Source organism: Tursiops truncatus, chromosome 9, assembly GCF_011762595.2.
Source record: "Tursiops truncatus isolate mTurTru1 chromosome 9, mTurTru1.mat.Y, whole genome shotgun sequence".
NCBI classification, from domain to species: domain Eukaryota; kingdom Metazoa; phylum Chordata; class Mammalia; order Artiodactyla; family Delphinidae; genus Tursiops; species Tursiops truncatus.
In genome coordinates, this window is record NC_047042.1 from 65,480,790 (window position 1) to 65,507,257 (window position 26,468).

General features: G+C 44.5%; 2 protein-coding genes across 4 annotated transcripts in view; one reads left to right on the forward strand and one right to left on the reverse strand.

Annotated features, from left to right (window-relative positions):
* Positions 1–26,468, forward strand: part of GPR141 (G protein-coupled receptor 141) — a 182,518-nt gene that overhangs the window by 53,897 nt on the left and 102,153 nt on the right. The gene's annotated exons all lie outside the window — the stretch shown is intronic.
* LOC109548348 (THAP domain-containing protein 5) overlaps positions 1–26,468 on the reverse strand; it is a 217,697-nt gene that overhangs the window by 53,033 nt on the left and 138,196 nt on the right. The gene's annotated exons all lie outside the window — the stretch shown is intronic.

Below are 26,468 nucleotides of genomic sequence, written 5' to 3' on the forward strand. Positions count from 1 at the left end.
GGAGCAAGCCCCCATGAGCCTTGGTTTCTGCATCTGTAAAACAGTAGTATTAACTATCTTGTTTTAGAAGAATTAAAGATAATGCCTGCACATATATTAGGAGTGCAAGAAATGGCAGCAACTGTAATTATATCTGCACCCCCAAGGTGGAAGGGTGAAGGGGTGGAGAGAGAGGGAAAAAGAGTTGTGTCACAAAGATATCATAGGCTGGGGACTATTTATGTTTATGCATGGCCTATCTATTTTCTGAAATCCATCTTTCATCTTACTACCTAATCTAGATTATCACGAAAGAAAAATAAAACACCCCACTAAATACACGCCTTCCCCAGGCTTAACATTAAAGCGGTGTGTGTATTTATCAGAAAGCAAGCTGAGCTTTCTGTTAAATGCCCGACTTGAGCCCCGTATTCCAAGCACACCTCCACAGCTCCGTACCGTAGATCATCCTCTAGGAAACCCAGCAGAGATCTGCAGGCTTCACGGTGCTCATGTCCTCTCCATTTATAGCTGACCTAATTTTTCTCTAGACGAAAAATGCACACGCCACGCGGCTCTGCGTGCAAGCTGACTCTGTTGGTTGCACACCGATGCCACTTCCGTCCTGCTGCCCAGCCCCTGGGTTCCAGCGCTGTTACCGCACACCTGCCCGGGCGGGGGGCGGGGTTCTAACGAGATCGAGAACATTTTATTCTCTCAGTGGCTGTTGGAGGATTCCTCTTAGGGAAGATCTACCTTGGTGAAGAAATGCTTTTAAGATTTCCACTTGGAGCAGAAATAGGGGGAGAGAGAGGACCGATGGACTGGGCTGGGTTAAGCGAGCCTTCCCTCGCATACCCTGGATCTTAATACATGGAACAGCCAGAAACTGCTTGTTCTGGTTAGTTTCTTATAAAACAACTGTGATAGGGCTTCCCTTGTGGCGCAGTGGTTGAGGGTCCGCCTGCCGATGCAGGGGACACGGGTTCGTGCCCCGGTCCGGGAAGATCCCACATGCCGCGGAGTGGCTGGGCCTGTGAGCCATGGCCGCTGAGCCTGCGCGTCCGGAGCCTGTGCTCCACAACGGGAGACGCCACAACAGTGAGAGGCCCACATACCACAAAAAAAAGAAAAAAAAAAAAAAAAAACACAGTAAAGGAGGATGAAGGGGCTGGAGCAGCAGGACGTGGGGAGTGTTAGGCCCACAGGAACTTGGGGGAGAGCTTTAAACTTTCCCAGGCCTGGATGTTATTGGCCACAAGAAAATGCCTCCGTTCGGTTTGCTTCCTCTCTCACTGACGTCTCCCTTGCTTCCTCTGCACCCCAACGCTGGCCTGCTGGCTGCTCCCCAGCCCTGCACAGGGCCTTGGTAACTGCTGCTCCCTCCCCTGGATGCTTTGCCTCCTGTTCGTCTATCTCCCTCAATGTGACCTTCCCCAGAGGCCTCTCTGCTGCCTCATCTAAGATTGCACCTGCCATTATCAACTGTGAACACACCCCGACTTTAATTTGTTCATAGCTCTTATTACTCTCGGACATCTATAATATATCAATTTATTTATTTCTCGTCAGTTTCCCCTGACTAGTAGATTCGCTTTCTGGGGGCAGGGCACTTGCCTTTTCTGCTTATTTCCACGTCTCCAGTTCAAGAGCGCTCAATAAATATTGGTTGAAAAGTGACATCTGGGGGCACACTATCGAAACCAGAGGCCCTCCTCAGGACAGATCATATTCAGCCTGCTCGGACTGTCACCAAGCTCATTTCTCAAGGGTTCCCTGCTGACCTGGAAGATGATGTGGTTATTTTATCTTTTCTCATTCTCTACCCTCCTCAGTATATTTTTGCTTTTAGAGCTTTCGGGACCCTGTTAGCCCTTTTCCTACATGCTCTCCTAGGTATCCCTGAAATACACAACGACCATTTCATTTCTCCTCTTCAAATCACTGACCCCAAGCTGCCCAGCATTCGCCTGACTGGGCACATGCATATTTCAGTGACCTCTTACACCCCGATTAGGAATTAGCAGTTTGAAGTGATCTGCTCTGGATTTGAATCCTGGCTCTTAGCTGATTAATGGTGAGACCATAGAAATCACTCACCATTCTCATAACTGAGTCAATGATTTTATCGATCTCGAAGGATGAGTGAGATCCTGCCCAATGCTCCTCCCTGAATCGGCACAGGTCTTGGTAAGCGACAGTCATTGTTGTCATCCAGTCTCTGGAGCACCTGGGGAGTTCCCACACAGGAAGATGGGGGAAGGGTGACATCTAAGCCTACCTTCTCCTAATAAATTTTATCATAAAATACGTCGACACTAGCCAGGCATTGTGGAGGATCTAGCTTGTGTCCTTAGCATCTTCCACAGCTGTCCTGCCACTCACACTCATCGTGACTCATGGCCCCCTTCCTGCAAGTGCCCCCTTGGTTCTGCCCCCAGGAAGATGAGTTTCCAGCTTAGAAAGGAAAAGAAATAAGCACATCTCACCCAGAGGTGGACTCTGAGGCAGGAACCTGGGTGCTAGTGGCTTATTGGCAGGTGATCCCGGGAAGAGAAGCAGGGAGTGAAGCAGTGAGACAAAGAAGGAGAAAGCCAACAATGTGTCCACAGGTGAGGTGGCTGGGGGCACAGTGGAGACTCAGATCCCAGGGACTCTGGAGAAACTGTGGAATATGCCTCCGAACTGTGCCACCCAAATATGGGAAGGTGGGCGTTTATCCTGGGTCCTTCCAGAGCTGTTAACTTCCACACTCCCCAGTTGTACCACTTTGCTAAGGCAGCCCCAGGCAGAGATGCCAAGAAATGCAGGTGCTCGAGGTTGGACGCTGTCAGTCACCAGATTCTCAGCCTCAGCTTAAGTCAAAATGGAGGTGGGCCAAGGGACATGGGGATAGCCACAGGTTGGATTCCAGGAAGTAGACTCTGGGATAAGAGATGAGTATGCAAGAAATATTATAGGAAGTTTTCTTGGGATCAACACCTGCAGGGGATGGAAGAAAGCAGGCGTGGGCAGAGGGAGAAGTTTGTTTGGCTGTGATGCAGTTCTAAGGAAGGTGCAGCTGACCCCTCAGGGAGCTTTGAAGGAAGGATGGCTCTTCAGAGTTGTCCTGAGTTGGGGCAAAGGGGAAGGGTCTTTATATCCCCCTGTGGACCAGTCATTGGATGAGGGCTGCCCTGGGCAAGGTGGGTCCCTTCAGCCAAGGCAACTCCCCGAGAGGGCTCAGAGCTAAGCGCTGTTGGCCAGCTGCCCACTGAACAGCCAGGAAAATGAGCCCTTCATTCCTGAAGGGAGATCTGGGCTGTACATCACAGCATCTTCCACGGACATCAGCAGAGTCTGCATCATGTAGTTTGGAAGGGAGGAGTGGAGGTGGAGAAAGCTTAAGGCCACAAAGCCCAGGTCTTTGACCATGAATCTGGGCTGGAGGCCAGCAACTGAGAGCTTGCTTTTCCTTAGAATAAGAAAATAAGCAAAACCCCACTCCTATCCTGATTCTAAACTATGACATACTCACCCATCTAGGACTCTCAGAATTATTTGGATCCACCACTTGGTGTGATAGTAATAGATCTGGTTTCTCTTCATTAATCATCTGGGGTGGCAGTGGTGGCAACGCTGATAAAAAGTCATGAAAGTCACGGCAACAGTGGGCTGAAGCCAGGCTCCCCAAATCCATGACGAGCCATCTGGTTTTGATGTGGCTTCCAATAAATGTCTTTTCTGGTGGCCATTGAGGGAGGCATAAGAGTGAAGATCCAGAGGGGACGAGTGAGCATGGATGCTTAGGTTTTCCTGGCAGAGAGGATGGCACTTGTGGGCTTGTGGAAAAGAGTCTTAAAGTGATGAGCGTGTTCATTCAGTTGCCTAGAGGTGATAAAAACCCACGTTTCCGTAGAATTCTTCCCTGGCTCCCCTAAAATTCAGACTGGATTAATAGATGTTGGAGATTATCTCTGAGCATTTTTGTTGTTGTTTCATGGCCAATGAAAAATGTATTTTGTTGATACAAACGGCTGCAAAGATGATACAACTATTTCTGGGTCCTGGGCATCCTTAGAGGACCCGGAAGTGCCTGTGAATCATCTCATTAGCATTACACGTCTGCCTTCGCCTCCGTTGGCCCAGGGCACATGTGCATTTTTATATCACATTAATGGTTTCTCGGCTAATTTTTCTTGAGCTCTGTGCAGTGCTGCAAAGGTTTCCATGATTCCCGAGCTTGAAAAAGCAGTTGACAAATCTACTAAGGTAAGGTACCACCCACACTGAAAACTATTTGTGAAGTGGAAACTCTCTCTCACCATTTGTGATTCATTCATTGACGCTTTGACCAAAATACTGTGTCACAGGTTAACAGAGGATATGAGGGGAAAAGATGGGCAAAAAACATGCTCTTTTGCACAATCCTGTGTTTGGGGAGGTGGGAGTGGGGGCATCCCAGGGGCCGTATAACTGTGTGCTTGTCTCGACAGCTCAAGGTGGGCTTTGTAAAATGAGGAGAACTCGATGGCTTTGAGTGAGGCTTCGGGATGCCATGATTAAAATTCTTAGTCCTAGAGGGAGGGCACAGGTCATCAAAGGTCACTCCAACCCGCCAGAAGCAAGGAGGGAAGAGAGAGAGGGAACAGTTTTGTTTTTTTGGTGGTTTTAGTTTAGGGCCAAGCAGAGCAGAACATCTAATCACAGTTTGGGTCTTGGTTATTGTGTGCTCAGTGATATTAAAGTCACTTTTATGCTAATTTTTATTTTAGCAGGAGTTTGGGTCCATTCTGGAAGTGAAGGTTTGGGGTAGGCAAGAACAAAGTGTTTGGAGTGTGATAAGGTGCTGATACAGATACTCCCTGGCTGCTCCTCTAGGTACTTGGCCATAGTCCCTGAGAGGCGGTGTTTCAAAGGAACCAAACACTGGAATCCTTACAAGAATCCTACGCTGTGCCCATCAGAACAGCATAAGCAGTTTTGGAAATAGAGGGGTAGGAATTAAGGTGGCAGCCACATGAGGGGTTTTCTCCCCATCTTTATGATCTCTTACACTGTTGATTGTCATTCTAGAGCACTGTCACCTACTCAAATATTTCAACACCACAGGCAGGACAGGGGGCAGTGGTATCCCCTACCACAGACAAGGAAATGGACCTGAGAATGGTTGCAGTTACTTGCTTTGGGCAAAAAAGTTGTAAGTGCCGGAGCAGAGCACAGAACCAGGACTCAGATTCCAGTGTGTTGTGCTTTCTATCAAGTGGTAATGACTTTTTGTCTCCTGTGTGGTTCAGTCTTGCCTTCCATTTCTGTATACCCGGGTGGCTCTCTCTCCCTTTCTCTTTTTCTCTCTCTCCCTGTCTGTCTGTCTGTCTACCCATCTATCTCCTGTTCTATCTATCCATCCATCCATCCACGTAAAAAAGGGCCCAACATGCAAGTTAGTCTTTTAAACAAGGAATGAAACTGACTGCTGGGCAATAGTCAAATAGCTGTTGCTGGTGAAATACTTCTTTCATTTAAGCTACACAAATTCATCAATTTGCTGATAATTCAAAAGCATAATATGAGCTATCTGTCAAGATGAAAGTAATTAGAGAATTCAATAAAAGGGGACAGTTTTAATTTAGAAAAAAAATTACAAACATTAACGAATTCATGCAATTTTTTGTTGCTGTATGTAAACAATTATTGTGCTAAATACCCTGCCCATTAAAGCCACTTTAGCAAGGTGTAAGTGTGAAAACACTCGGTTGATTATGCGTTTGAGTGACTCTATGTACTAGAGTATGATGTTATTAAGTGAAAATGAACTTGAGAAGATAGGCTATTATTAGAAACTGTTATTCTGTCATAGAATTAATCAGACCCCAGCCTTTATTAGTAAAAAGCAGAGAACAATAGCCCTAGGAGGCCAGGAGATAATGCCATTTGGCCTCCAGGGAAGGCATAAAGCTCCTTTGCATTAACCCCACTGCATCCCAGGTCAGAGGAATCTAATATGAATGGATCTGATTACAGATATTTAATAACTCTGAGCACTTGGAGGTGGAGAATTTTGAGGGACAAGGAAAGAGGTTTGGATTTCAGGTCAGAATGGAAAGTTTTCCCTTTTCTGCAAATTTGCTCTTTTCTTCCGGGATTGCTTCTGTGAAGAGGGTGAGCGGCTGTGTCCTCTTACAAGCTGTTTCCTCGTCCCCTCCTCCCACCTCCATGGGCCTGTTGATCAGATTCAGATTCCACCTCCCTCTTCCTTGCTTTTACTTGGCATGGTTTTCCTTGGAATGGCCTTACCTGGCCATTTGACTGGCAATAATTAGAGGGCTAAACTATGAGTTTGGGCCTCAAGGAAATGCATAGAGGAAGTGTCTCTCTCAGCATCGTCCCTAAGTCTCATAGCTGCCAAGTGTAAGCAAGAGAGTCACGGAGTCTCCATTAAAGGTTCCATATTGGGTCTGGTCCCAAAGTCTCACTTAGTGAAAAAGAGGTAACTTTGCTTCGTCTTATGCTATGTGTGTGGACCCATGCTGCACTGATTATCTATTGCTACATAATAAATTACCCAAAACGTAATGACTTAAAACAGTAAACATTGTTTGTCTCACAGTTTTTACTTCTTTTGAATATTTGTTTTTGGGTATTTTCTGATGTTTGTCATAAAAATATAACTTACCTTTATTTTAAAAAGATGTATTGAGGCATAATTGACATATAGCATTATATTAGTTTCATGTGTATGACGTAATGATATGATATGTTTATAGATTACGAAATGATCGCAACAACAAGTATAGTTAACTTCCATCCTCATACATAGTTACAAAAAATTTTTTTCCTGTGATGGGAACTTTTAAGATCTACTCTCTTAGCAACTTTCAAATATGCAATACAGTATTATTATCTGTACTCACTGTGCTATACATTACATTCTCCAGGACTTCTTTATTTTATAACTGGAAGTTTACACTTTTTGACCTTCTTCACCCATTTCACTCACCCTCTACCTCTGGTAACCACCAATCTGTTCTCTTTATCTGTGAGCTTGTTTGTTTTTTTAAAAGTATTTCACATATAAGTGAGATCATACAATATTTGTCTTTCTCCGTGTTCCATATTTCACTTAGCATTTTACCCTCAATGTCCATCCATGTTTTCTCAAGAGGCAAGATTTCCTAAGATTTCATTCCTTTTTATGGCTGAGTAGTATCTATCTATATCTATCTATCTATCTATATCTATCTATCTATGCGCCATATCTTCTTTATCCATATATCCATTGATGGACACTTAGATTGTTTCCATATCTTGGCTATTATAAATAATGCTGCAAAGAACATGGGAGTCCAGATACCTTTTTGAATTAGTGTTTTGATTTTCTTTCGATAAATAGCCAGAAGTGGAATTGTGAGATCATACGGTAGTTCCATTTTTAATTTTTTGAGGAACCTCCATACTGTTTTCCATAGTTGCTGCATCAATTTACATTCCCAACAACAGTGCACAAGTGTTCCCTTTGCCCCGCATCCTTGCCTACCCTTGTTATTTCTTGTCCTTTTGATGATAGCCATTCTAACAGGTGTCAGGTGATATCTCACTATGGTTTTGATTTGCATTTCCCTGATGGTTAGTGGTACTGAGCATCTTCTCAGTACTTGTTGGCCATTTGTATGTCTCCTTTGGAAAAATGTCTATTTAGATCCTCTGCCTATTTCTTAATTGATTTTGTTTTGCTATTGAATTATGAGAGTTCTTTATATATTTCCGATATTAACTCCTTATCACATCTATGATTTGCAAATATTTTCTCCCACTCAGTAGGTTGCCCCTTCATTTTGTTGATGATTTCCTTTACTGTACAGAAGATTTTTGGTTTGATATGGTGCAGTTTGTTTACTTTTGCTTTTGTGGCCTATACTTTTGGAGTCAGACTCATAACTTATCTTTAAAACACAAAATGCATATTTTGTAAAGATAACAATCTTTGCCTCTGTTCTTATTTTTACTACTCTTTTAATTTTTGATTTTCTTTTCTCTCTCTTTGATAACTTATTTTCTTCAATTTTTCAGCATCCAGTGACCAAGATGCAGCTGATTACCTACCTAAGAAGGCTAATTAAATGCTCTTCTTATCACCCTCTACCTCAGCTGCGATTCTTCCAGATAATAGAGATTCCTAGCAGGGGTGGGGCTAAGTCAGGAGCTCTGCTGGGACTCCTGTAGCTTAGACTGGGCAGGAGGAAGAAGCCAGGGCCTGATGTGCCAGCTGGGGAAACACAGCTGAACAATAAGAAAGGTTTTTATGGCTCTAATTTAGTCTTGGTTTTGCTTTTGTAATTCCTTGCTTTTTGCTTTTTTTTCCCCCAGTTCCACAGGTTCCTGTCACGTCTCTTCTTTCATCACAACCTCTTCTGTTCTTGTGGTTCCCTGATCTTGTTTCCTGGAGGTCATGCCCTCCATGTCTTTTTGAAGACATCAAGCTAATGTCCTCTATAATCTTCTTTGCTCTTCTTTTCTTCCTTCTTCCCTTCCTTCCTCCCTCCCTTCCTCTTTTGTTGTTTTGTTGTATACTTTTCTACATTTTTAGGGAACATTACCTTTTCCATATACTTCAAGATATTTTATGAATCACCTTGTGTTTTTCATGTTTGTCTGTTTCCACATATTTTAATAGCAAAAGATTTTGCTAGGCAAACAGCTAAATATGCTTGGCCCTAGAGATACTAAAGAGACTCAAAGAAAAATAAGAATGGTACCTACCACCTGGGCCCATCATCTCAATATGTATCAAGACATCCTAACAAAATGGAATATTAAACCTCACGTCAAAGGGACTCCTCGAGTATTCTGGGAATGTAAAGAAAGGAGCAAGTAATACAGCCTAGAAGCATCAGGGAAGCTTTGAAAAGAAGGGTAAATTTGACCCATATGTTGAAGAATGGGTCATAATTCACTCAGCAGAGTAGAGGATGAAAGAGTATATGCAAAGTTATGGAGATGAAGACAGCTTGAGAGTGAGTAGTTTGGGATCTTTATTGTGTGGAGTGATGTCTGAGGGCAGGAGATGATGGCAGAGGGGTAGGCAAAGGCCATCATGAAGGGACTCATGCATGGGCCATGCTTATGACTGTAGCTATAACTTTAAGGGCAAAAAAGAGCAACCCTCGGGAGGATGGGAAGAGTTGTGCATTTTATAAAGCTCTCTGGGGGGGCACGGTGGCAGTGTAGAGGATGTATCCAAGAGGCTGCCACCGGAGAAGGGGTGATTTCCCACATTCCTGAGGGACTCCTATAGCTGCAAGTGTCCCTGGGCAAGAAGCTACCAATTATTGTGAAAATACACTTTAACGGTCCTTCATTCAAAAGAATCCAATTAACCATTTTTCTTCCTTCTGTGTAAATGTAAATATTTCTGTCATATGAAGCATTTAGACAGCCGTGGATTGCTTTTCCAGTTAAAAACATATTTTCTGTGCCTGTACCTTGTTTATAGGCTGCCTTTGCCTTTGAATAATCTGAAAATCTCCTCAGTGGTTAAAGCGGTGAGAAGCATTTCGTTTCACCTTAAAGCACTTTCATACCACTTTCACCCCTGCGTCTCCCATGTCCTGTTCTCTGCACTTTGGGGACGTTAACATGCAGGTCAGTGTGTGTCTGTCGCCTGTGCTCTGCCTGCTGGGACCTGGGGAAGTGTGTAAACCTGCCAGTTCCCATCCCAGGAACTCATATTCTCAGCCCCATCGTGGCATCTGCCAGACTGTGTTTGTTCACTGGGGCTTTTGGCAGTTCCAGCTGCTTGTGAAAATAAGATCATTTGTGTTAGACAAAGAAGTGCTGCCAAAATGCGGAGCTTTGTGCTGTGTCAGGTGGCGGCAGGTGCTCTGCATGGAGCGGCAGCCATGTCATTAGCAGTTACCTTATGGCAATTTTGTCATGTGGGTAAATCCTTTCTGCATAAGCCCCTCTTTGCATAGGAGCAGAGATGCCCAGAGAGTGAAATTCTCTGGCTGTGTTCCTTGATCCCTCAGGGAGTCTCTGTGGTTGAGATTAGATGAAGCCTTTCCGGTAGATGATCTTTATTCCACAGGATGCTTAAAGTCAGCAGGAAGGGAAGCTTCTCCTTGAAATACAGAAATCAGTGGGTGAGGAATAATCATTGGGGCAAAAGGTGTCCCAGAAATGTCTTTCCCTGAGAAAGCGTGTGGGGAGTTTTACTGCACTGCGATTCCTATTAGTTGTTGAGTGGACCTGTTTGGACATTTATGGTCTATATTAGTCTGCTAGGGCTGTCATCACAAAATACCACAGACCGAGTGGCTTAAACAACAGAAATCTATTTTCTTGAAGTTCTGGAGGCTGGGTGTACAAGATCAAGGTGCTGTTGGTTGGTTTGTGGTGAAACCTCTCTTCCCACCTTCTCACTGTGTCCTCACTTAGCCTTCCCCCTGTGCACGTGCAGAGAGAGAGGGAGCTCCATGGCGTCTGTCTTTTCCTCTTCTTTTAAGAACACCAGTACTATGGGATTAGGGCCCCACCCTTATGACCTCATTTAACCTTAATTATCTCTGTAAAGGCCAGTCACACTGGGGGCTAGGGCATCATTGTATGAATTGGGGTGGGTGGGTAGGGTCACCAATTCAGTTTATACCATGGCCTGACTAGAAAAATGAACACAGAGCCTGGAGGCTGTGAAGGCCAGGCACTGGCAGCTTGAGCATGGACCTTAGGGCCAGTTGGATTTCTGGGCATTCTGCTGTAGCAAACCCAAGGGCAGTCTGTGCCTTGACCACTGTGCTGCGCTGCCTCTGTAAATTACTACATATTCTGAACTTTTACAGTTCCACACTCATAATTATTCATCATTAGTGCCTCTACTGTATTGATAAATGACATAGAAGTTTAAATATACAGATTAGAAAACATGAGATAGATGATTCCTAAATGAGGCCCTTTAAAAAAATCACTGTATTTTTAAACATTCATAAAAACCAAGAAATCTACAGAGGCCTTCAATTCTCAGAGTCTCCCGATGACTGTAAACATCCTGTCACTCAAGCTGGCAGGTCACAGAGTCCACAACTACACCTCCCTTCGGCCAAGTTCACCTTGAGAGTTAGCACTGCAGCTCTTGGTTATTTTCAAAACCAGAAAAAAAATAACTTCTCTTGTTTTAAAAAAGGAAAACAAGTTAGAAGAGACCTGGCTCCTCTGAGCACTGACTGGGCCTGGGAGGCTGGGGGCAGAGGGGGTGGGGTGGACCAGATGCCAGAGGGGACGCAGGACTTTGGTTCAAAGGTGCCCACTGGGCTGAGATCAGGTCTCTGCTGCTGGAAGGGTTGGTTGGAGGCCTGTTGAAGTCAGAGCATGAGGAACATCTGTTTCTTTCTCTTTTCTGAAAGCTGGCAGGCGAGTAAACTGATCTGCAACCGGAGGGTTTTTGTGTGTGATAATTGGGTTCTTCTGCAAACAAGTTGGCATGCAACATCGGCTGTCGGCAAGTCTAATGACCTTTTGGACGACTACAGAAAAAATTGCCAAATGGCCTTAAAATAACTGGGTATCCTGACGTCTTCATCAACCTTTTTCGGAGCACTGTTTCCAGAAGAAAATGAGTAGAATGATATTCATGCCTGGGAAGCCTGTTTACCTTCCCTAAGAAGTTATTCTGCCCCACTGCAGCCTGAAGAGGCAAGGCGCCATCTACCTGTCTCCAACTTGCACGTCAGCTCCAAGGGAGACCTGGTTCACAGATGTTGGAATCACAGTTCATTTTCCACTATCTTTATTGACACCAGTTGCTGCCAGTGCTGATGGGCAGGCAAGAGTTGAGTATTTAATGCCTTTCTCTCGCCACTCCCACCTTCCCAAGATGAGAAACAGTCACACATAAACAAACCCATCCAGATGTCAAGCATGAAACCAAAAGTTAAAATTCCAGACCTTTCTGGGAATCACCATTCCTGAAGATGGGGTGAAAATAACAAGCCTTTGTTCTACAAATGGAACGCATTTTTACATTGAAATTCCTAAAGACTGGGACAAGATGCATTCTTCCTTTTGTTTATCTTTCCATGAGGCTGAAAATTAATGTTTTCCTTTACATAGAGAGGAAAGGATTTTGGAAAGAAGAAATGGGGCTGGGGCTTCCCTGGTGGCGCAGTGGTTGAGAGTCTGCCTGCTGATGCAGGGGATACGGGTTCGTGCCCTGGTCCGGGAAGATCCCACATGCCGCGGAGCGGCTGGGCCCGTGAGCCATGGCCGCTGAGCCTGCGCGTCCGGAGCCTGTGCTCTGCAACAGGAGAGGCCACAACAGCGAGAGGCCCACGTACCAGGAAAAAAAAAAAAAAAAAAAATGGGGCTGGACTGTGGAATCACAAATAGAGATTGGTTGGGGCGGGGGAGAGGATTCTTGTTTCTCACTAATAAGGGAGAAGTGAGTGGTCATGGGTCCCACTCTGATTTCCTTCGGTAGATGAATTTAATGTAATTGTGTTCTTTTTTGGTCAAGGCAATTAATTAGAGGCTTAACTAAATATGATTTGATTGTCATATTTTTCAGATTATTTGAAAATTCACAAATCTCTTGTGAAACAAATCATGTGCCTTGAGTCAGAAAAATGTATACTGTGTCTACCTGAGGCCCTTCTATCCAAGAGCCCAAGGATGGGCTGGTCCAAGACCTGTGGGGCAGTTAAAGTCAGGATGAGCACAACACTGCCGAGATAGCCTCTTCTTTCTCATAAGGGCTGGGTGAAGGTGCAGACGAAAGCTTGGGAGTCGGTGGTGTGTAGCCATTCGTAATGAGAACGTTAGCAAAGCGGTGGGAAGGGCCCAAAGGGCTCTCCACGGCCCATGAAACCTCAGCACCACCTGGGGACTCGGGAGAACCATGGCTGTAGTGGGGAGAAGAGAGGGCTCAGGATTTGAGATCCTCTTCTCACGAGCCATAGTTCTCCTTAAAAGAGCATAGTCATGCATCTCCTGTGTTGCCTTTGTCATTCCATCACTTTAACAAAAATGCACAAAACCAATTACTATGAAGACATGGAAACCCAGACAAATTGTCCCAAGAAGTATCACTTGTTGATGGCAGAGCCAAGTCTTAATTAAAAGCTGAGTCTCAGGACTCCCGATATGAGGGCACCCACAGCAGGACGCTGCTGAGTGCTAACTGCCTCATGTCACCTTTAGGTCATTTTGCTGTAGGAGCTTAGCATTTATACCAAGAAATGAAAGCTTATTTCAGCAGCTGGAGACGGGGAGGACAAAAGAACATATAATAAAGGTAATATTTCTTTTGTTAGTAGACTTCAGAGCTAGGCAGAAGGGACTGGGGAATAAATAATTTAAAACCATGAGACATGTCTAAACCCACTGATCTACACGAAGCTGGCGTCTGTGACTAGACATGAGGCTTCCATCTGTCTGGTTTCCTCTGGGTAGTTTTAGTCTACGGTTCTTCCTGCTAAAGGAAAGATGCTTATTACACAGTTCAGTGGCACTTAATGCAAATTTGAGCTATGTGAATTTGAAACAGCGTGACCTGGAAGTAATAACAAGGTCTCAACTGGTTACTCAAATTTGAAATTTAAAAAAAGTGATAAATTCCTCAAATTAAAAACAAATTCACACAACTGATTACCTTTGGAATGGATAAACAACAAGGCCCTACTGTACAGCACAGGGAACTATATCCAATCTCTTGGGATAAACCATAATGGAAAAGAATATTTTAAAAAGAATGTCTATATGTGTAAAACTGAGTCACTTTTTTGTACAGCAGAGACTGGCACAGCATTGTAAACCAACTATACTTCAATAAAATAAAAATTCTCACAATTTCAAAGCAGGGGGCCTGTATGAATTGCATCCTGTGTTCACACTATTGCCAGGCGACAGTGTCACTTCAGCTGCTTAATGGAAATACCCTGCTTTCCCTGTCAGAGGGCTGTGGATCACCCTCAGGTCTGCATGCACCAGAATTTCTGCAAGGGGTTTTGATCCCTTTTGTGCTTTTATTTTAATATTCATTGCTACTTAAACATTTAAAAATTTCTGTATCACATAACTGTATCATCCAAGATGTCACTGTCATATTGCTTGTGCCAGTGCTGAAAATCAGGTCTGAAAATCAGTAACTTTGCAGTGAAATTTACATAAAATGCCATTACACGAGCCAAGTGACCACTGGGATAGGCCAGGTAATAAATTCAGTGAGTCCCCAAAGGAAAATATTAGAGAAGAGACTGAGAAAAGAAAAAAAGAGATATTAAAGAACAACATGATAAATACATCTTGAGATAATTGTCCCTCCACCTTGCCCTCAACTATTGTTTTTCCTTTAGAAAACTTAATTATGAAAGCTTTATATCATATAAGGTTTTGGGGAATGAATTCTTGATATAAATAAGGATACAGTGTACCTAAGTTATGGGTTCAGTTGTGTCCCCTCCAAAATGTGTTGGAGTCCTAGCCCCCAGGGCCTGTGAATGTGACCTTATTTGGAAATAGGGTCTTTGCAGATGATCAAATTAAGATGAGGTCATTAGGGCGGTCCATAATCCAATATGACTGGTGTCCTTATAAAATGTGGAAATTTGGATGCACAGACCGATATGTACAGAAGGAAGATGATGTGAAGACACAGGTAGAAAGCCGTCTACAAGGTGAAGAGCTCCTGAGGGTAGCACAAGCTGGAGGAGAGGCGTGGGACAGACTGTCCCTCACAGCCCTCAGAAGGCAGCAACCCTGCTCACATCTTGATTTCAGACTTCTCGCCTCCAGAACACTGAGATAATAAATTTCTGTTGTTTAAGCTACTCAGTTTGTGATACTTCGTTATGGCAGCCCTAGCAAACTAACGCACTGACTGACTTTTGTTTAAACAGCTCATTTTTGAAAAGGGTACAAAGGTTCCCAATGTTTTGGCCAACAGAGGACCCTGAGGAATGCCTACCTGTTAGGTTACCAGTCCCGAAGGGAGAGCCTTTGCTTTCTCACAGTCGTTTACATAAGTTCATCAGGTAAACTTCGAGGCTGATTGATGGTACAGCAAAAGGGAGAACTTTGATTCGGGTGAGGACACTGCAGGGCGATTTGGAGCATCGCCCGGATGACCAGGCGCACTTCCCAGCTCCCACTTACAACAGAGCTGGAGTACATTGGTGGGAACAATCAGGAAGGTTGAACTTCGCCTAAGGAGGTCCGAGGCAATGTCAATAACCTGCATTTTGGTCAAGAGCCGGATGTGTACAGGTACAGAAGAGCATGGCTAAATGGAGAGGTGAGGGCAGCGGTGGGCAGGTTGAGGGGAAGAGTCAGAGCTGAGGCACAGAAGGGGGTGCAGTGGGATGCACCACAGTTTAAAGTGCTGCATAGAGCCAGCATCCCAAGGGGGATGAGGCTGGAGTTTTTGGTGGGCAAAGACCAGGTTGGTGGGGACAGAAACAGAAGCCCTTCCCCCTGTGCGTGGCCAAAGGTGACTAGGGCCATCCCAGGTGGAAGGGAGGGGCCAAAGCAGCCTGGGCTGTCTGCACTGGGCAATTTTGGAGTAACGTGTCTAATTATTCACAAAGCAAAATTTGTGATGGGTTTCTCGGGGTGATGCATATTTCATACACAGGTTGGTGATTTGGGAGATAAAACCAAGTGTCAGTTAGGCTGCTGTGATTTCTGAAGCAAAAGTGTCTAATGAGGACTCTGTGTACAGAATATGAAAGAGAGTTCATCAAAGAGGTTGGTACACAGATGCATCTCCTAGTCTTGGAATGGCTCGGGCCCCTTCTGATCCAGCAGGCTCCAAGTCTGTGCTTCCATTTCTTCCATGCATCCCTCCCTCAGTCATCATATGAGCAAACATGGAGGCAAGCAGACCTGGTGGGGGGGAGGTAGGGGATTATGTATCTTTGGGGGAGGGTAGTCAAGACAACAATCACAAAAATAGCAATGGGAATCACAGTAACGAATATTTCCTGAGGACTTCAGATGTGCCAGGCCCAGAATTAAGTACGTTGATTCTCACTGTAATCATGCAAGAAAACTATTATTATTCCTTCCCCATAGATGAGAAGCCAGTGTTTCCCAGACGTCAAATAAATGCTCTATGTCACACAGATGGTAAATAGTAAGCTATAATAATATATGGTATTATAGCAATATATAGTAAATAGAATCCGTGGCCTGGGTTTTCCTCACCACAACTCTCATAATAAAACGAGAGGTTTGAGCCACATTAGTCCCTTGCCACAAGCTGTGACAGGGGTGGGGAGGGAGAGCTCACAGGACAGCTGGCTCTGTTTTTCCTAGAGAGGTCTAGTAAGTGGCTGTGGAATGAAATGACAAGTGGGCCTAGTGTGTGTAAGTTTCAGGGGAGGGAGAGGGGCTTGCTATATAGTGAAATTCAGATTTCCTCAGTATGCCCAGCAATACCGATCGTTAGAAAAAGGTAAGGCAGGGGCAATAACAGCAAAAGAAATTCATGGTTTGGTCTACTTGTTATTACTGTGAATTGCTGTTCCTTCTTATAGATTGAAATTCTGAGGTTATCAAGATGAAATTTCAGACATGGTCCCTTTGCCCATTATGTATTGCAAATTGGAGAGTAACGTTTCCTTATCAAACACTGTTTCAGGGAGGTTGATCACATTTGAGTTCCTCTTCTGCTCCATTTTCAGCTGGCAGATGCTGGCCGAGCTTCGGTGGTATTTGTGCACGCAGTCATAAGCTGTCATTTGGGTAATAAAGGGGAGGGAGTCTATCTTGAGAGTATGTTCTCCAACAGAGCCAGGAGCATTCTGTGCAACTAGAATTATCTGAATTATTAAGCTTATAGCTGAGTTAGACTATAGAACTTGGCTGAGGTCAAGGTGGGCTTGAGGGTGGCCTGCATGAGGCCATCTGAAGGCTAAGATGGTGCAGTTGAGTGGAGGCCCAGTGGAATCCGGGCATGGGCCCCTTGCTTGGGCTGCGGAAATGATCCTGTGTCAGGCAGAGAGTCTGAAGGGCAGGGGAGGCTGGAAGGAATGGTGGGGACCTGGGCCAGTGTCCTCTGCAGAACCCACGAGGCTGACTCTTCCTCTGGCCAGCCTGAGCCATTCTGTGCCCACCGTTAGTCCAACAGGCTGCTATATTAGTTTCCTGAGGCTGTTGTAAAAATGACCTGAAACTTGGTGGCTTATAACAACAGATGTTTATTTTCTCATGTTTATTTTCTGGGGGCCAGGGGAGGATCCTCCCCTGCCTCTTCCAGCTGCGGGTGGCTGTCAGCCCTCCTTGGCCTCCTTGGCCTGCATCACTCCAACCTCTGCCTCGATGGCCACAATCCCTCCTCCTCTTCCTGTGTCACCTCTCCTGTCTCTTATAAGGACACTCATCACTGGATTTAGGACCCACCTGAGTAATCCCGGATGATTTCATCTCAAGATCTTTAACTTAATTACTTCTGCAAACACCCTTTTATGAAATAAGGGAAGATTCACAGGTTCTAGACATGAAGAAATGGAAAAATCTTTTTGGGAACCACCATTCAACCCATCCTACGTGCCAAACGAAGGAACTGTGAGGACCTATATTTTTGTTGTTCTTTTATATTTTATTTTTTAATTTTTTTGTGGTACGCGGGCCTCTCACTGTTGTGGCCTCTCCCGTTGCGGAGCACAGGCTCCGGACACGCAGGCTCAGCGGCCATGGCTCACGGGCCCAGCCGCTCCGTGGCATGTGGGATCTTCCCGGACTGGGGCACGAACCTGCGTCCCCTGCATCGGCAGGCGGACTCTCAACCACTGCGCCACCAGGGAAGCCCTTTGTTGTTCTTTTAAAAAAATGTTTCTTGGTCTCTGTGTCACACATATTGCCTGGGCTTGAATTTTTGTGGGTGGCATTTAGTTGCAAAGGGAGCCAAACTTCAGGGTGTCTTTTAACTAAAGCTATGCTCCTAGGTGACCTGTAGGTGACTCTCCTCTCTCTGGAGCCTCCCAATCTAATACTCTGCAGCTCCTCCTCTTCCTGTGCCCTTCATCCCATGGTGGGCACATTAGGCTCAATAACTATTAAGAATGCAAGGGATGGGACTTCCCTGGTGGTCCAGTGGTAAAGAATCCACCTTTCAATGCAGGGGACGCAAGTTCGATCCCTGGTCGGGGAACTAAGATCCCACACGCCACAACTAAGCCCTTGCACCACAACTACTGAGCTTATGAGCCTCAATGAGAGAGCCCACGTGTCGCAAACTACAGAGCCCATGTGCCCTGGAGCCTGTGTGCCACAACTAGAGAGAGGCCTGAGCACCACAACAGAGGCCGCCTGCATAACAAGAAGATCCCGCATGCCTCAACGAAGATCCCATGTGTCACAACTAAGACCCGACACAGCCAAAAAAAGAGGAAAAGAAATAAATATTTTAAAAAAAGAATGCAAGGGACTTCAGAAACCATCTAATTCACATGGGTTCAAGCGTTTAGCACAACTGTAACCGGCTCTACCCTAGACTCATGACAGATAATTACTTATCGTGACACCAGTCCAGCTGGAGCCTCAGACTTCTCAGGCCAGTCCTCAGAGCAGCCACTGCCACAGGTCAGAGTTAGCACATGAAGGGAAATCTCTTTGTGGTCTCTGACCCAAAACTAGCCTCCTTTTCTGGATAAGGAAACTGAGACCCAAAGAGGAGGTGAGAATTGATAAAAGTGGTACTCTACCCAAGGGGTATTTCAACACTTCATTTCCCATCTTAAAAAAAAATCAGATTAACAACCCCTAGATTCTTAAATTATGATTTTTTTCCATCTTCACAACACCTAAGTGTTGACTTGATTTCCTTTTTATTTTTTTAACAGCTCCCTACCCCATGCAGACCCATGGAACCTGTCACTCTACCAACTTGACTTATGACATACCACACAGCCATTCTGCTCTGCACCTTTCAGGCCCCACCTGCTAACCCATATAAAAAACAAAATTTATATTAAATGGTATTTTAGAAAAATTATCATGGCCTAAACCGAACATCATTTGTCGGGAAACGAAGCATATGTTGACAATTTTGTTTTGGATTCTTGGCTTGGGGCCATTTGAGTCCTAGGGAGGAGAAAGAGAGCCCCTCTTGGGGGATCCCCATTGTCCCCTGCAGTATTGTCCCTGACACCTCCTTTTCGCATGAGCAGTTCCCACTGTGAGGCTGAGTGGCTGAGATGCTGACCTCCTTAGAAATTCAAACTGGCCCTGTTTAGACCTATTGTTAGAAAAGAACAGCCCTAAAACATCACATTCAACTCAGCTTCTCCAAATAGTTCTTTGGGCTGCTACGGTTTGGGGAGAAATGGGCAGCAATGGGCAGCATCAGCTTGGGAAGGGATAAGAGAACAGGAGTGAACATATCGTGTTTGGAAAAAAAATGAAGCAATAAGGTTAGAATCAACGTTTAGGTTGGTTTATTTGCTTCTAAGGGACTAGTCCATTTGACACATGGGATGAAGGGACAGTGAAGGGGGCTTGGGGTAGAAGGGACTGCAGTTTTCAATGACTGAAGGGCCATGTACAATAATATTCCATATTAGCTGCACAGCAACCCTCTGGGATAGCTGCTCTTGCTTCCACTTGGTTTCCTGGAGCAGGAAACCAAGGGTGGGAAAGTTTGTTATTTGCCCAACATCAGGTAGTAAATGGCAAGTAATGGATTTTCAGTGTTTTCTTCTAATTAAGTAAGGTATACCAAGAAGAATCTGTAATAATTCCTCCGGCTGTTTTCTTTCTTGAATATGCATTTTCCTAGAAAAAGAATCTAGGAGTAAATGAGATAGGCACAATCATTAAAAGGAGGAGTCGAGGAAGGCGTCATCGCAGGCGGAGAGCTGAGATACAAGAGGACAAATTACATGATGATGTGTAATTCCTTTGTACATCCCAAACTGGAGCTTATTGAATTCCTGAAGTCCTTCTCGAGCTCTTCTGCTAATCTGAATTTTGCAGACCTCAACAGCATTGTTTGTTACATTTTGATTATATTTTGAGTGACTATTAGGGCCACCATACTAGGTGCTTGGCAATAGCTAAGATTAGGTATCTCATTTAACCCTCACAATAACTTGGGGTGGATGGAGTAGGTACTGTCATTTCCATTCTACAGATTAGGAAACCAATGCAGAAGGTTACATAGTTTGCCCTAAATCCCAAGCCTAGGGCAGAGTGGGATTTACCTCCAAGGTTATGACTTTCCAGTGTGTTCTAGGTAACATTCTCTGGTTTGAAACTCTACTGAAGGCAAGGAGAGTGGCTTGGTTTTCATTTGTTAGTTTCCCTTTAATTGGGGAAGAATGTATCATCAATGAGTCCCTTTCTTTGTTCCCTGCTGCTTTTGTCCCTTTAATATCTACAGTCCTGACTCATTCCAGTTTGGTTTGTATTTCAACCAACTGAAACCTAATCCCTGATACTCTTAGCTGAGACACAGCATCAAATATTAATCCTCCAGGGAAAGTGTTTTAAAAAGGAGACTCTGGAAGGGCAAAAGGCCTTTAAGACTCAGATGTTCTACTAACAGAAACTGAAGCAGGCTGACGGGGAAGATGCTTTTGAGAGGAGAGATCTCAGAGCTTCAGAACAGGTAGAGAAAAAGGTGTGGCTCATGGACATGCAGCATCGACACCACTTGGGAGCTTGTCAGAAATGCAGCATGTGGGGTCTGCGCTTTCACAAGATCTCCAGGTGATGTGGGAGTACATGCATTACAGTTTGAGAAGTACTGGTCTAATCCACACTCTGACCTCTTTGTCTGAACTCAGGCAATGGACTGAGTTCAGAGCTGGAACCGAAAGATGAACTTGAACCACCTTTTTCAGGTGATCAGGCTGAGAGGCAACTTCAGGCATGAGCAGCAGAAAATCAGATGGGGGCCTACAAGAGCTGCCAGTTTGTTGGGAAACACATTCGACCGCTTCAAAACCAAATAAATGGGCCAACCTCATCGTGTTGTGGCTGAGTTAGCAAAAATCTACCCGTCAAATCCAGTCCAAAGTGTTTTAGCTTTAGATAAGCAATATCTAGCTAGCTCATCTAGCATTCAGGGCAAATGTAAAATAGCCTAAAATTTGTATTAGCAGTTGGTGAGATGGCCAGATCCCTTTTCCTCTGGGAACCAGTGCATTCATTTCTCTCACAGCTCAGTTCATGAATTAACTATTTCCCCTGGAACTGAAACCGGAAGAGTTTCTCTGAGCAAAAAGCAATTTCGTTCCCCTCTGATATCTTTCTAAATGCGGGTTAGCTTGAAGCTCGGTGCTACCCTGCTCTTCAGAAATGCTCTAATTTGACCTGTTCCCCTCTCTCCACAATGTCATCTCACAGATAAATCAGAGCCTAAGAATCAGCAGAAAAAGCAGCCCCAGAACTTGGCATTTTCTCAGTTTACCACACTGAGTTTTTGGCAAGTCTTTTAGATTTTAAGTGTTTAAAATTTTCCCTAATATGATATCATTTACCTCACCATCTTCTCCAGTGGTGAAGGTTAATGAGATGATGCAGTAGCTTTGATCTCGTGGGGAGAAAAAGAAGCCTATAAATTTATCACACACAATGACTAGGTATAGACAAGATTTTTAAAAGGGAGGATAAATCATTAACACAATTACAAAGCCACATTAACACGCCACCAAGCTGGTCCTATTTACAGGTGTGGCCATCAGAGTTATTCCGATGAATGAGGGTTCTGGCTCTAACACAGCTGATGCTTTCATTCTCCTGGGGCACACCTTGTCACGTGTCCCCATTGCCTTCCGAGTTACTTCCCAAAACTTCCATTTTTGTGTTTTGACCTTTGCTCACCTTTTCAAGCTCAATTTTTATCACTGCTTATCCCTCCTTTGCTGTAAAGCCATTTTCTATTCTCATCTAACACACCAGGATTGCTCTCTCTCTTCAGGGCACTTTCTTATGACATCTACTGTTCTTTTTGCTCAGAATACTCTTCTCCCATCTTCCCAACATCATCACCTGGCCAGTCCTCATGGCCCCTTAGGTCTCTGTTGCCTCCTCCGGGAAGCCTCTCAGGGTCTTCCAAGCCTGGGCAGAGAGGGTCTCACGTGGCCCCATTGCATCATGTGCTTAAATCTTGCTAGTAATTCCCTTTCTCTTTCCCTACACCAGTGGTTCTCAGCCTTGGTGACACACTTAGAATCACCTGGGGACATGTGAAAACTCCAGATATCCAGATCACACCCCAGACTAATGAAATTTCAGTCTCTGGGGATGGGATTCAGGTATCAGCTCTCCTGGTGATTCCAAGGTACAAGTCAGTTTGAGAGCCACTGTACTAGGCTGTAAACTACGGAGAGTGGGGAGAGTAACAACAATTACCGTAATGCTTGATACATAATTGGCACTCAATAGAACTTGTTGAATGAAAGAGTGAATGAGGTGTCGGGGCCTCAGCTTTGCAGATCCTGAACTTTGCTTCCTGGGTCACCACTGGAGGATCAGGTTGTTAGGTACCTGAGGCCCTGAGATTCATCTTCGACAGAAACCAATTAATTTTATTTTCAGGAAATGCAACCAAGTTAACCAGATGCTTTTATCACCCTTCCTCCCCTGCTCTTGGTCATTAGCTCATTCTTTTCCCAGTAAGAAGGCCTCCTTAGAAAGCCAGATTAAGATTAGATAAGAAAAGGGAAGGAAGCTGAAGGTCTTACAGGACGTTTTTATTTGGCTGTGATGCTGATAAACATCAACTTTCTACTATAAAGATCCCATGGATATTCTAGGTATTTGATATAATTTATCTGAAAGGGCTTTGAAAACTATAAAACATCTTCGTTGTTATTATTATTGCATTTCACTTATTCCCATAACAAATATTCAGAGGGTCTTTATGATTGCACTAGATAATAGGAATATAAAATGGAAAAAGGGCCATTGCTGCTCCTGTGGAGAGAGCGTGCTAAAGTATCCTCAGAAAGGGTCGTTGACACCCAGATAAATCCAGGAACTCAGAGAAAGAAGTGCTATCCAGCTGCGGCTTCCCCCGGAGGGTGAGTACTGTAGGAGGAGAAGCCATTCTACTTATGTGCATTTCCTCAAGGCCTCACACAATTCCTGGAACATAGTAATTATATCAATTATCAAGATAAATAATGGGCCATTTGATAATTAGGATTCTTTGAGTTCCAGGTATTAGAAAACCAAATAGATTCATCTAAGCATAAAAAGATACATTGGAGGTGGGCTTCCCTGGTGGCACAGTGGTTGAGAATCTGCCTGCTAATGCAGGGGACACGGGTTCGAGCCCTGGTCTGGGAGGATCCCACATGCCACGGAGCAACTAGGCCCATGAGCCACAACTACTGAGCCTGCGCGACTGAAGCCTGTGCTCTGCCACAAGAGAGGCCATGATAGTGAGAGGCCTGCGCACCGCGATGAAGAGTGGCCCCCACTTGCCACAACTAGAGAAAGCCCTCGCACAGAAATGAAGACCCAACACAGCAAAAATAAATTAATAAACTCCTACCCCCAACATCTTCTTAGAAAAAAAAAAAAAGATACATTGGAGGGATCAGGTAGTTCAGAAAGTCAAAACCAATATCAGAAAAAAAAACCACAACCTAAAAACAGAGCCTCAGGAAGGCTGTACCCACGACTTTTCTAAGGACTTTTGTCACTGGAACCTCGGGCCCCCTCGGTGTCCCTCACCTCTGCTTCTCTTGTGTGTGTCAGGTTCCTTTTCTCCTCCTGCAGGTGGGCTTGGGACAGGCAGTAGGCCCAGGAGCAGCTGATGGCTCTGGACTCACATATTCCCAATCTTACCTCCAGAGTGGAAAGGGCTGTCTCTGGCGAGCTCAAGTTACACAGTTCCATGGGAAGGGCTCTGATTGCCCAGGATGAAGATGTTGCCAACCCCAGACTAGTCCCTGAGGCAGAGTATGTGTGTCCACCTGTAAGAGGACCAGGGTGTGTGGTCCTTAAGGAAGGCAGATGTTCTTCTCAGAACAGTACCACTCGCTGGCATGTGGTTGTTACAGGAGACCCCTGAGTCCATCAGACAGTGTTTCCCAATTAGGAGAAACAGGATTAACAGGCTGAGGCTATTAGTTGCAGATTTTTAGGAAAGGAACAAGGAGTTCTACCTGCCACTCTATAGGCAATTACAATTACAATGAAGGCGAGTATAACTTTTGCAAACCCTAGACTAAAATTCCATCTGTCTAGAAATCATGCTTACTTGCTTTTATGTTTCTACCAAAATTAGGATGACATTTACCCCATATTGTCCCAAATCTGGTAAGACAAGTTATGATCATACCTTTGGGCCTGGATGCAATAGCAAGAGGGTAGAGATGGCTGCCCTGCCCCGGAAAGGGTCATGCTGGTTGCTCACAGCGTTTTGGTTGCTTCGAGGGCCATCACCCACTGCTTGGGGCTCCCTGCAGGTCTGCAGCTGAAGAAGCCCTCCTTTATCCAGGAGTGCAGGTGCTATTTAAATATCCCCTGGTACTTCATTTAATAGGGGATTGGAGAGTGAGACCTTGAGCAAGTTTCTATTTCTTATTGTCCTGAAATTTCCATTTTAATGCAAGCAAACGACTCCAACATCCTCTTGTTCAGAACAAAGAGGCATTTGGCTGGTCTTAGACCAGTAATATTTCCATGGTTCTTTCTGATGGTTCAAAGTTCCAGAAGCAAGGCAGAGAGTGCACTTCACTCAAAGGTGGAGGATTGGAATAAGCCTCTGGGAAGAAACGTCAACTCCCAGTGGGAGCTGGGATATTGGAGGAAGAAATGACAGGGAAAGGATGATGTTCCTCAAGGTTTTCATGTGACCTTTGGAAATTGGGACTGGCAGAAATGATATGAAGGCAGAGGTCACTGAATCCTGCTCATATGGAGCCAAACAGATTAGCTGGAGTGGGGACAATGCACAGAAAGCAGATTTTCCAGGATCAGGGTGGATTCAGAACAGGTCCAGGGCCCTGGCATAGGAAGTACAAAGTAAGGCCCCCAAAAGGATTTGAGATCCAGGTCAAAAAGTCTGAACAGAATTGAAGAGACTGAATAGAGCTGTTGTGGGAGGGCTGAGTCAAGAATACCAATGATGGTTGGGCAGATCACTGGGCTGGGAAAAGGGGGTAGGGGTAGTCTTCTTTACATTGTCTCAATTGTCCTGTCACCTGCTAGTGACCCAGGAAGATACGATGACAGTAGCATTTCTAGAGCTCATTTTAAAGAGGACTGCCTTTCTGCAGCAGGCCAAATAGACAAAGTTCGCATACAAATTGCTACTGAGTGTTTGCTACATTTTAAATAGGGTTCTTAAAAAAAAAAAATAGGGTTCTTTGGTGAAGCCACGGTTCAGGGTAGCAACAATTTTTCTAATTGCTATTTAAACAAACACTGCATCTATGCTTTTGCCCTCTGCTAACGTGATTGCTCTAGGGGGCAAATGATATTTTGCTTAACCAAATGAATTAATAGATCTGTGGCTCTATTGAGTGTAGCTCTCCCTCCTACCACTCAGATAGACACAGGGTTTGAAGGCAGGGGACAGAATATAGAGAGAATGAGTGGCTTTGCATGAGAAATTGAGTTGAATTCAGAGAGGGAGGGGGTGGAGGAGGAAAGGGAATCAGCTGAGTGCGTGATGGGAGGCTGGGCCTTGAGGAGAAAAGAAAAGCAGCAAAAAACCTTAGGCTGGTCCTCCTGGTAGTAGGACTGGCCAGGGGACTTCTAGAAATAGCAATGGCCACCTTTCAGTTGTCTTACTTTATTGAAAATATGACTTCAAGAATAGGATGTTAAAGTGCATTACTCATTTTAAAACCATAAAGGAAAATGGTGTTTATAAGTTTGATTGAAAAATATTCCATTTTTTGGGTGGAAGACCTAAATAGACATTTCTTCAAAGAAGACATACAGTTGGCCAACAAACACATGAAAAGATGTTCAACATCACTAATTATTAGAGAAATGCAAATCAAAACTACAATGAGGTATCACCTCACACTGGTCAGAATGGCCATCATCAAAAAATCTACAAACAATAAATGCTGGAGAGGGTGTGGAGAAAAGGGAACCCTCTTGCACTGTTGGTGGGAATGTAAATTGGTACAGCCACTGTGGAGAACAGTATGGAGGTTCCTTACAAAACTTAAAATAGAGCTACCATATCACCCAGCAATCCCACTCCTTGGCATATATCCAGAGAAAACCTTAATTTGAAAGGATGCATGCACCCTGATGTTCACTGCAGCACTATTTACAATAGCCAAGACACAGAAGCGACCTAAATGTCCATCGACAGAGGAATGGATAAAGAAGATGTGGTACATATATAAATGGAATATTACTCAGGCATTAAAAAAGGAACGAAATAGTGCCATTTGCAGAGACATGGATGGACCTAGAGATTGTCATACAGAGGGAAGTAAGTCAGAAAGAGAAAAACAAATATTGTATAATATCGCTTATATGTGGAATCTAGAAAAATGACAGAGATCAACTTATTTGCAAGGCAGAAACAGAGTCACAGA